This window comes from Alexandromys fortis, unplaced genomic scaffold (assembly GCF_014885135.2).
Source record: "Alexandromys fortis isolate MF-2015 unplaced genomic scaffold, M_Fortis_MF-2015_v1.1 scaffold_27, whole genome shotgun sequence".
In the NCBI taxonomy this organism is placed as follows: Eukaryota; Metazoa; Chordata; class Mammalia; order Rodentia; family Cricetidae; genus Alexandromys; species Alexandromys fortis.
The window spans coordinates 9,181,600-9,193,203 of NW_026067952.1; positions in this window are offsets into that span (position 1 = coordinate 9,181,600).

Genomic DNA, 11,604 nt, shown 5'->3' on the forward strand with positions numbered 1-11,604 from the left:
GAAGAGGAAACAGGGAAAGTAAAGTTGACCTCAAGGCCACACAGGCCTAACACGTGGGGCCAAAATCTCCACTGTGGAGCTCCCTCTCTCCAAGATTCCCTCAGCAAGACCCAAAGCTGGGGAAGTGTGTCTGTCTGTCCTGCCCAGACAGAGGGAAAATGCCACCACAAAAATGATGAACTTCCGCTGGAGTCAAGGGAGCGGGGACAGTGCTGGGAGGGGAGGGCCAAGAACAATGGCCAGGCCTTGCAGGAGCTGCGGGGTAGAAGCAAGCAGACGCCTGATCAGCCTAGACAGGTGTGGCGCCTGAAACGTCCACCTGAGTGGGACCAAGGAGTTTGCTGGGTTTCCTGCAGAGCACAGGAATGGGGGTGATGCCTAGCGATTGCATCACCGCCAAGTTCCACCCCATCAGGACTGGTGACCTCATCCAAGGTCCCGCTTTTACTTAGCCTTCCTCTTCTTGTACGTTCTGGTATCTCCCAAGGTCACTTGCAGCTGCGGAAGGATCAATGGCTTGGAACGCCAGGCAAGGGTCTGATGACCCCTTCAGAAGGGTCAGTAGCTCCAGCCCCATTACCACAGACCTGGCTACCAGCGTGTTGTACTGCTCTAGTTGCCATGGCTACGGAGCAAAGTCCAAGAATGGCATCTTGTTATGGCCAGGAGGCAGTGAACACTTCGGTTTAAGTCAAGTGGAGAGGAGCCATTGCCTGCTGCAGGCAATCTGCCTCAGGTTTTAAGAAGCTGTTCTAGGTGCCTTTCCCTTGCTGAGACTAAACACGTTAACCAAAGACAACTAGGGAAGGAAAGGGTTTGGTTTGTCTTCCAGTTCCAGGTCACAGTTCATCACTGAGGGAGGGAGGGAGGGAGGCAAGGCAGGAGCCTGAAGGCAGGGCTGCTTGCTATTTCATGCATGCAGCATTTTCTCCAGCCAGGGAACTCACAGCTAAGGAAGCCGTGGAGAAACCCTGGAGGAATGCTGGCTCTCTTGAAGGCTCACGCATGACTAGCTTTCTTATACATCCAAAGACCACCTCCTAGGGAATGGCGTCGTCCACAGTGGGCTGGGCCCTCTGACGCCCATTAACCACCAAGACGGTTAACTCTGGGCATGACCAAAGCCCAGTATGACCTGAGCAATTCCTCAATTAAAGCTCCCTTTGGATGGAGGGAATCTAGGCTGTGTCAAGTTGACAGTTAAACCTAACAGGCCCAGGAGCCTTCTGACTACTATGTGCCGGGGGGAGGGGGGGGGGGATAGACTAAGGACAAGGGGACAAGGAAGCAGGAAGATTTAATGTAAGTGAAAGACACCAGGACAGGGGTTGTCCTTTTCCAAGAAGCGACTGGTGGATGTGAAAATCATGAGGCAATGAACCCAGGGACCACCGGGGGCAGTCTCAGAACAGCCAGACCTGATTCCAGTAAGGGGTTGCTGGTAGGGGGTGCTTTGAGTCCAGCATGGGAGGTTGCTGGTGGGGGGTGCTTTGAGTCCAGCATGGGAGGTTGCTGGTGGGGGGTGCTTTGAGGAGACTGAGCAAGGAAGGGAGGTGACACTTTGTATTCACTTGGAGATGGGAAGAGTAGAGTAGCTGATGCAGGACCTGTGGGATCCACAGAGATGGATCCAGCACCCATCCCACCCAGCTCAGGAAATCCCAGCAGAGGCCATAGGCGGGTGCCCTGGGCTCTTCAACCTTAGCCTTCCGCACAAACACAGGGCATGGAGCCATTTTGCCGAGAACTGCCCAGAGAATGACAATGTGGGATCAGGTGCAAACAAGCAAGAGTCAGTAATGGACCGGAAGGAGGGGAGGGCCTGCCCAGGAGGGACCACCCGGGTCTTAGCATCTCCACAGCCTCATTCAGCCATAGCTACTGCACAGCATACAGCCATCAGGAAGTGACAGGGTTAATCTAATCAGAGTCTCCAGATTGTGCAGGGACAATTTGCTTTATTTTTAAAAGGTGAAGAAGAAGAAAAAAAGGCCTGTCAGGTCTCATTTAGGAACACCAACATTCTGAAAATACTGGCTCCGAGAGGGGGCTGAGCCTGCTAGAAGGTTCCTCTGGAGGAGTGATACTAATCTAAACTGACAGGGGTATCTCTCTTCTTAAACCAAAAAGGCAGACAGTGCAAATTGCTCTTCTGGGATTGATGGCCTGGGATGCTAACTCGGCAGGCACCCAGCAACTCCAACACCCTGGAATCAGCAAAGAGGCAGATGAGGACCCCTCCTACCCACCCCAGTCACAGCAAAAGCAAACACAGCAGGAGGTGGAACCATCGGAAATGCATTGTTTGATCCCATTTAATCTTTTCACAATGGGAAACTGAGGCCCGGGTAAAGGATATACAAGAATTCCTTCAGCCCGTGGGAAGTCTCTGGACATTCTCTGTCTCCTCCACTGGGGAGGTGCCTGCCTACCTCCAAGGCCACTGAGCCCAGACAGGGGCTATGGTTCTCTGACACCTTACCTTGCAAGGAACTCCCCAAGTCCAGTGTGAGTCCATGAGTATGTCCACGAGTGTCCAGAGGTTCCGGTCTTCTGGGCAGAATGATGAGAGCATCATTAAAGGAGAGACGGGTTCAGTCGTCATTCCACACTAGATGAGGAGACCTGTGAGGGCAGCCACTCGGTCTCCAGCTGGATGACATCCCCCAGATCAACCGGAGGGACTTAGGGACAGCAGGAGACATTCACCCAGAGAGTGAAGACACTGGTCCTCCCAGCGCAGCACCCGGAGGTTGACAGCATCACCTCCGCATCGCCCAGAACTATCTGAAACCAGCCACATAGTCACACTGAAATAAACTGGGGAACCTCCATGACGTGGAATGTTACTTAGTAACGAAAAGGAATCGGTGAAGTCTGCAGCGAGTGGAAGAATCCACCATGATCGTCTAAGTGAGGGAAGCAGGGCACTGAAAGCCATAGGTGCATAAGATTCCACTCATAGGACACTCTGGAAACAATGAAACCAGAGACCTAACAGCCAAGTTGGGCCTGGTGGCTCAGCCTACCAGGTGCTCAGGAGAAGCTGAGAAAGTTTGAGGCCTGTCTGGGGTATAGGGTGGGTCAAGGATAGCTTGGGCTTCTTAGTAAAAATAAAAAAATTTAAAAGGAATCCCGGGGCTATAGCTCGGAAGTAGAGCCATGGCCTGGCATGCCAGAGGCTGTGGGTTTTAATCCAGCATTGTAGATGATCAGCGGTTGCCAGGTACAGAGGAGAGGGAGCAGCTAAGCTTGTAAAAGAGCCTGGAGGCAATTTTGAGGAGCAACAAGAATGTTCTAGAGTCTACATCATGACTGTGAGCTAGCATCCCCTGAGTCATAGCTGACCTGAGTGAAGCGTACCATATGGAATCCAGCATGGGAGGATGGCGTGTAAATTATAATTCAGAATCGGACGTCCTAAAAATATCAAACAAAGCAACTAGAAAAGCCCAGTTAGATGAAAAGTCTGAATGGAAGCCGACTAGGAATAAATCAGCAACTGCCAAACCTTGCTGAAAACTTATGTCCTTGTAAAGATCCAAAGTCCCAGGAGAGTGTCCGATTGGCTGAGTTTGGCCATGAAGTAAGACCACTTGATTGTCATTGGGTAAGACCACTTGATTGTCAGTCACATGAGCTTGAAGGAAGGACCATTATCCAGCGCAAAACCCTGGGCCTACTGTGTCTATAGAGGGCGCTCAAGGTAGAAGGCACTGTGCTGGGGGCTCTGATCCAGGACTCCAGCTATGCCCTCCCAGGTGTGAACCAGACCTCCCTTCTCCCAGAACGACTGGGATCGGGCCTCTCCATGTTGCACTGATTGCTGCTACATATCCACAAGCCCTCAGGAGGCTCAGGATACACGGGATAGACATTGTAGCAAATGTATTTAAATTAGTAGGACAACCTCAACTGAGGCCCTAGAGGCTCATTTGTTTCCATGAAAGAAAGTGCGCTTGGCTCTGTCTGACTGAACTGGGTGTGTCTGGCAGACACAGCCCTGAGTCAGAGGGAGGGATGAGCAGAGCAGCCCTGCAGAATCCGGGCGGAGGATCCCAGCATCCCAGGCATCCCCACTGGGGCTTGGAAACTTGGATGGTCACCTATGCCCATACTCAGGTGACTTTCTCTTATATCTCAGCACTATTGATGGCCATCCTTCATCTCTTCTGTGCTCTGTGACCTTGGACCATTCACGTCACCTCTTTAAACCTTGCTGTATAGAAAGTGAACGTCCTTAGCACCTTCGGGGACTTGAGTCTGAGGAGGTGGAGCGGTCCAGCAGCAAGCATCATTAATCCCAGCCTCCAGAGCAAGGCAAGAGAGATAGCTCCAAGTTCAGGGCTAGCCTGGTCTACGTAATGAGTTCTAGGCCAGCCAGCATAGCGAGAGCCTGACTGATTAAAAAAAAAATACACAAACAGGGCTGTGAGGTGTCGGTCAGGAAACCGCTGGCTTCAGATGTGGGACCCTGAATCTTCTCTTTCTTCCTGGCTCCACTTGTGGCTTCGGCAGGAGAGAGGGCGCCAGCATCCACAGCAGTATTTTCTGCGTTGACTGTGGGTGTGGAGTAAATGTGTCCCTTCTCTTTTTATCCCTGTACTGCATCTACCCACGTTCCCAGCTCCACCATCCTGGAGAATCCCCTTGGTTCTGAAAGCTCCATTCTGAGGGCGCAGAACAGGCCATTCATTCCTAAATTAACCTCCACCTAAGTGAGTCGGAAGAGCATTTCTCCACTGAGAAATGTTTCTCCTCCCCGGGAACACTGGAACCTTTAAGGGCAGCAACCCACCCCAGGCCGGGCCAGGGCCCCTCCCAGCACTGTGGGCAGCTTGGCTGGGTTTTTCCAAACACTCCCCTGCAAGTTTGCATTGACATGCTGAGCGTATGTTTACTGCTGTCTGTCCCCACACAACAGGCCGGTCTGCAGAGACCCCACCCCACCCCACCCCCTGCCCTGCAAATTGCTCTTTTGCTCAACACTGGGACTCAGATTTTTTTTAAACTGAGGAGTATTTAATTCAGAGCCAAGCTAGAGCTCTGCCATGACGCCACAGTCCTAGCCCTGTCTCAAAAAAAAAAAAAAAAAAAAAAAAAAAAGTGTGTGTGTGTGTGCTGTGTGTGTGTATTCGTTAGTCTGGATGTGTGCAAATCCAAGTAGAGACAAGATCCACATACAGTTTCTTTTCTTGCTTACTCTTCACCTTCATTTTTAAAATATTGGGGCGGGGGCTGTGGCTGGGTGAGGAGCACTGGCTGCTCTTGCAGGGGATCTGAATTTGATACCAGCATCCACAACTGTCTGCAACTCCAGTTCCCGGGGGATCTGGAGTCCTCTCCTGACCTCCAAAGGCACCAGACTCAGCACACGGTACATCTGCAGGCAAAACACCAATAAGCAGAAAATAATAATAACAAAAAGTTCAATCTTTATTTTTTAAATAATTTATTTTTATTTTATGTGCATTGATGTTTTGCCTGCGTGTATGTCTATGTGAGGGTATTGGGCCCCCTGGAATTGGAGTCACAGACAGCTGTGAGCTGCCATGAGGGTGCTGGGAATTGAACCCAGGTCCTCTGGAAGAACAGTCAGTGCCCTTAACCACTGAGCCATCTCTCCAGTCTAACTCTTTCATAAAGCACACACTGAGTTTTTACCCCTTCGCCCCCTCTCTCACCTCTTTCTCTTGATACCCCCCCTTTCTTGCCAAGTCCCCTCCTCCTTCAATGTCTTGTCTCCCACCCCGCGTGTTCCGCTTGGTTTAACTGTGGTTTCTGTGTGAACATGAGTGGGAGGTTGGAACGTGGGTGACTTGTGAAACGACCCCATCACCCCCACCCAAGTACCGCCCCTCATCGTCAGCGAAGGGTCAGGCCTCCTGAGCTCCCCCTCCTGCATGGCACACCTATCTGTTTTTTTGAGACTGGGTCTCTCACTAAACCTCAAGTGTACAGTTTGGCTGGGCTGGCTGATCGTTGAGCTTCAGGGTTCTGCCTGTGTCAGCCCCACCCCGAGCCCAGTGCTGGTATCGAGGGCACACTGTTGTGCCCAACTATTCTGTGGCTCTGAGGAATCCAAACTGAGGTCCTCCGGCTTATTTGATTTTAGTGACTAAGCCATCTCATCGGTCCCCAACCTCTTTCCCCTGCCTTTTTTGTTTGTTTGTTTGTTTAGTTGCTAAATAATATTCCTGGGTGTGACTTATTTATTAAAGCCCCCTTTTGGGCCCTTAGGTGGTGGCTGATTTTTGATATAACAATCAACGTTGTACAAAGTGGGATTCGAGCTCTTTCACGGATGTGGACCTGAGGAGGTAGGGTGAGCCTATTGATCTGAAGATGTCAACAGGGACCAGGAAAATGGCTCAGCGTTACATTGCCCCCGGTACATAAGCCCTTGCCCCCAGGTTAACAACCTGAGTTCAATCCTCAGAACCCATACCGTGAAAGGAGAGAACTGACTCCCGCAAGTTGTCCTCTGACCTTCATGCGTGTTCTGTGGCACAGAAATGTCCTCACATGGACACACATAAAGAAATAAATGTGTAAGATGACGTAGGGCCGCAAGGGGCACTTAGCACAGTCTAAGAACTGCTGCACACTGCTGGCCAGATGTGCACCGGTCCCTCTGTGTGCAGGTCAATGTTTGTAGAAGCTTCCGGGCTTAGGTCTGGCTTTCTGCTTTTGCTTTTAGTGACCTGCACTGGTCCCCTCGCATCCTGTCATCAACGTGCGTCATTGGCTATTAATCACACATGATAGAAAAAGTCATCCATTCAAAGTGGTTCTGGCACATCCACAGGCTTGGGCAGCCACCACCACACTCTAATTTTATAACGCCTTCTTTATGTGCCCAAAGAAATCCCTTACTCATTACCTATCGTTCCTTGGCTTTTGGTGGTGAAGATCCACTCTGTCTCCAAAGATCTGCCTGTCCTGGTGTCGTGAAAGCAGAGTTCCGTTGCACCAGGTTGGCCAGTGGCAGCTAGTTCATCTACCAACATGCAGGCCTGAGTCGCTAGGGTATCTCAGCATATTATATTATTATTATTACTATTATTGTTATTCTGATAAGCAGCCCCCCTCTGTGAGTGCTCAAGGCCTACCAGGTGTGGCTTTAGACTAAAAGCCTCTGAGTTCAGTCCTGTGGTCACTGCCCTCTTTACGGAGGAGGAAACTGAGGCTTGGGGTATGAGATCAGATAGAAGACAGGGAAAGTTATGAGGCCACGAGGAGGGGCGCAGATGTGATTTCAGTATTTCAGGCTGGTATTACTTCAAAACTAACAGTTGCAAAGATTGCCTGCATGGAGGCCAAAAAAAAAAAAAAGGTACCCTCCCCTTTCTGGTAATACCTCAAACACAACGGTTAAAACAGCCAGAACACAGTGTGACCTCATCATATGACCTTCTGTAAGTCTGTGTGCCTCTATGATGCTCACAGACACGATAATGACTGTAGTTATAATTTTTTAAATGTCTATTTTTTTTGCTTTTTTTCTGAGACAGAATTTTATATAATTCAGGTTGACCTTTAGTTTTTCCATATAGCTATATAGCTATACCTAAGACTTTCAGATACAAATCTTTCTTTCTTTCTTTCTCTCTCTTTCTTTCTTTCTTTCTTTCTTTCTTTCTTTCTTTCTTTCTTTCTTTCTTTCTTTCGAGACAGGGTTTCTCTGTGTAGCCCTGACTGTCCTGTCCTGGAACTCACATTTAGACCAGGCTGGCCCCGGACTCACAGAGAACTTCCTGACTCTGCCTCCTAAGTGCTGGGATTAAAGGTGTGTGCCACCATGCCTGGCGATGCTTCTCCTTTTTCAAGGATGTTTTTATTGTATATATTTGGATGTTTTCCCTGTATGTATGTGCACCACATGTATTCAGTGCCTGTGGAGGCCAGAAGAGGATGTTAGAACCCTTGGAAGTGAAGTTGCAGACGGTGAGCTGCCTTGAGGGTGCTGGGAACTGAACTCAGGGCCTTTGCATGAGCAGTAAGCTCCCTTACTCACTAAGGCATCTCTCTAGCTCCCCAGTCCTGTTCTTAACAAACTTCAACTTGGCTTTATTCTGGTTGTCCCTGGGATTGTTTGCTGTCTGAGCCATGATCCCAGCTGCACCTGAGTGGACATCCTCGTGAGAAAATCCTGCTGGCAGCGTTACGTTCCTTCTCCCAAGACTAGTGACCCCGTGACAGAACAGACCACAGAAAGTAGCTCACAGAGCTCACCATGGACCTAGGTCTGTCACGCCCCCAGCCTGTGTTGGGTTCCTGGATTGTGACACTGTTAGCGGTGGACTTGAAAGGTTCTGCAGACTGTCACTACTCATTTGACAGAATCTGGGATCACGGGGGAGATGGACCCCTGGGAATGCCTGTCGGGGAGTACCTTGGTTGTCATAGTCAGTTGATATGGGAAGATGTGCCCACTGTGGGGAGCACTATTCCTTGATGGGACTCTGGACTGTGTGGAGAAAGGGTGGGGCAGAGAGCCGCATGTGTTCATCCTTCCTTTCTTCCTGACTGTAGATGCAATACGGTGAGCTGTTGCGTCAAGCTGCTGACTCCAAACTCCCTCTGTGATGGCTTATAACCTCGGACTGTGAGCTAAGGTAAACCCTCTCCGTTTTAAGTTGCTCTTGTCGGAGGATTTTTATCACGGGAACAAGAGAAAAGTGAAGATGGGAAGGCTGAAAAGATACCTCAGTTAGTACAGCATCTGTCGGGCAAGCACCAGGACCTGAGCTGATCCTACACACAAGCTGAATGCATGGTAAACACCTGCCTGGAACCCAGTGCTGGCAGAGTGTAGACAAAGACATTCAACATGGACCTCTGGAGGGATGCTGGTGGCCTTCCAATCAGAGCACCACTGTCTCCACCCCTGCGGCCTAGACATGCCATCTTCTCCAAAAGCTTGCCGGGTCTGCCAGCCCCTTGACATTTCCACACGTCCCTATGCTAATGGCCCCACGGCACCATCATCTCAGCTCAGGGGAGTGGCCCAGCCATCCCGGGTGCCTCACTTCAGATACTGCTCATCCCTGTTAGTCACCATCGGTAGACGAGTGAAGGCGTCTTAGTACCCCTCCAATCCCTGACCCACCCTTTCAGGCAACCCAGGGTCAGCTCTGGCCCAGGGACCTTTGCCCTATGGGAATAGACGGTGTCTGGGAGCCCAGTCATGCTGTGTGACTTAGGTTTGCTCAGTCTCTGAGTTTGCTCTTCCCCTTCTGCCGTTCTTTGCTATTTTTTCTTCAGTTTTTTTCCAACTCATCCCTTTTGCTGTCACGTCACAAGCATTTTGGACTCCCTCAGCATATGACAGACCACAGGTCAAATTCATGAGCTGCAGCCCTGAGGGCCTCCCTTGCTGAGGGCTCAAGACTGAACTGACGGAGGCCCCTGACGGCTTCCCTAGGGCTGACCTGAGCCCTAAGAGTCAGCCTAACCTTTTATCTAAAGCCCTTGACTAAGTGAGGTTAGGCAAGACCCATCCTCTCTTCGGTCCTCTGTTACGTCATTTAACAAACGGCAAAAAGCATGTAGCAAGGCTTCAACAGGATACATGACCATAAATGGAGAATTCAAGTATCCAAAAGCTCACCTTTGGCCATCACTGTGAGACCCAATCATCCCTTCAGATGAGAGACCAAGAACTGAGGGCTATAACACTCAGCACTCTGACCCAGACACACAGAGTCCTCGGGGCACAGGGAGCCCTTTGGAGCACCCCCAGGAAAACCGTGTTCAGCATGTGTGATCTACTCCCCATCCATGGGGAGCCCCACTGTGTGAGGAGGCACCAGATCCTTGCGGGTACCTTCCTAAGGAAGTCATTGGTGATGTTTACTGATTCTATATGTGTATGTGGCCAGTTCTGTGACCAACACCAGTCAGACAATATCTAATTCTTCCAGCTGGGGACCCTTCCATTTTACAGAGGGAGGGATGGGACCAGAGCGCAGAAATCTCAGAAAGCTCAGAGGGTGGGCAAGGGACCCTGGTAATAGGACTGGGAACCAAGCCTCTGGGTTTCAGCTCTATCCTGGCCCCTGACTGCCACCTTCCCTGCAGCCAGCCCTTATTTAACTACCCAGCCCTGTATGGCTCAAGGCCCTGAGTCACTCAAGCGGCTATGGTTCTGTAAGGATGCAGGGCTGGCCGCGGGGTGAGAGGCATGTCTGCAGTTCTGTGCTGAGTTTCTTGCAGGCATCAGGAATAATTGACGGGAAGTCCTCCCCCAATCTGCTCAGTGAGTCACTGCCTGCCGACCCCTACATCGGTCCTGTCACTGTCTGAGCCCACACAGACCTCTCAAGCCCTGCACGGTGACACCATGCACGCCTCCACCATACAGGTGGGAAACAATGATTAAGGGAAACCCAAGCCACACCATTGTGAGGGGATCCCAGACATGACTTCAGGAGGAGGGGCAGCCTCCAAAACAATAGCGACCCTGTGTGGGCAATAGTGTCAGGCCTCCACATCAGCCACAGAGGGGCTGGTTGTGGGCCTTATGGCAATAGTAGCAAGGGGCTGGACAACTTCACGGCATTCCTGTCCTCTGAGGCACGTAGGGTGGAGACAAAGGTCGGAAGAATGTACCCTCCTGGAATGGAAAAGGTCAGCAGAGGCACCTCGGCCCTTCTGTTGTCAGGGCTAACACCCTGGGGACACCTGGCCCTTAGGCCAGCCTGGACTCAAGCGTCCTTAGGTGTTAAGCATTTTAACTATGCCCCAAGAATTCAAATGAATTCTTGTCCTTATTCTTCATGGGACAGAAAGGAAGCCCCCAAAGGTGAGATACCTTCTTGAGCTCTTAGCTGTCAGGGCCAGCATGGGCACTCAGGGTCAGCCTCTTGGCTGGCAGTCGCTCACTAAATGTTCCCTCCGATCCTTCACCAGCCACAGGGAGCAATTTCATAAAGTGGAACAGACATAAAGTGGGGTGACCCAGAGCCCCCAGAAACTGTATGAGTTAGTCCTGGCATCCCGAGTGACATTCAAATAGAGCCCCAGTGTGTTCTTTCAGGACAGAGTAGCCAGTCATGCAAAGTGTTCCAGAAAAAGGGCTGGGGGACCCGCAGGCCTGTGCCTCTTCAGGAATCCCCCCCACACACACACTCAGGCTTTGTGGTGGTAAAGGAGTGTAGCCAGATGTCACCGGAGGAGTTAGGATGGAACTTGGTCCACGGGAAGGGTCAGAGGTCCCTGCAAGGGGACCCTTTGTGCTTTAGTTCACAGTGGGCTACAAAGAAGGGGGGCAGAGGGAAGGAGAGAGAGAAGGGACTAGGTGGGTGGGTGAGAGAGCAACGGGTGGGTGGGGGATTAACGGAATGAGTGACTGGGTGGGACAGGAAGGATATGGGTGTCTGTGGGTGTCCACAAGCCAGTACCTGTGCCCCTGTCTGCCAAGAAAGAGCCTGGAAGCTCCCACATTCAGAGACCTACTCATTTGAGGGTTATATGTGGCTTAGCGGGAATCCAGCCTCACGTCTAGGTGTGGCTCTATCCTGGCTGATCTCTAAGCTTCCAGGGTGATTTAATGTCAGATGTGATCTAAATCACCGTGTTCAAAACTGTTAGTGCATTCTG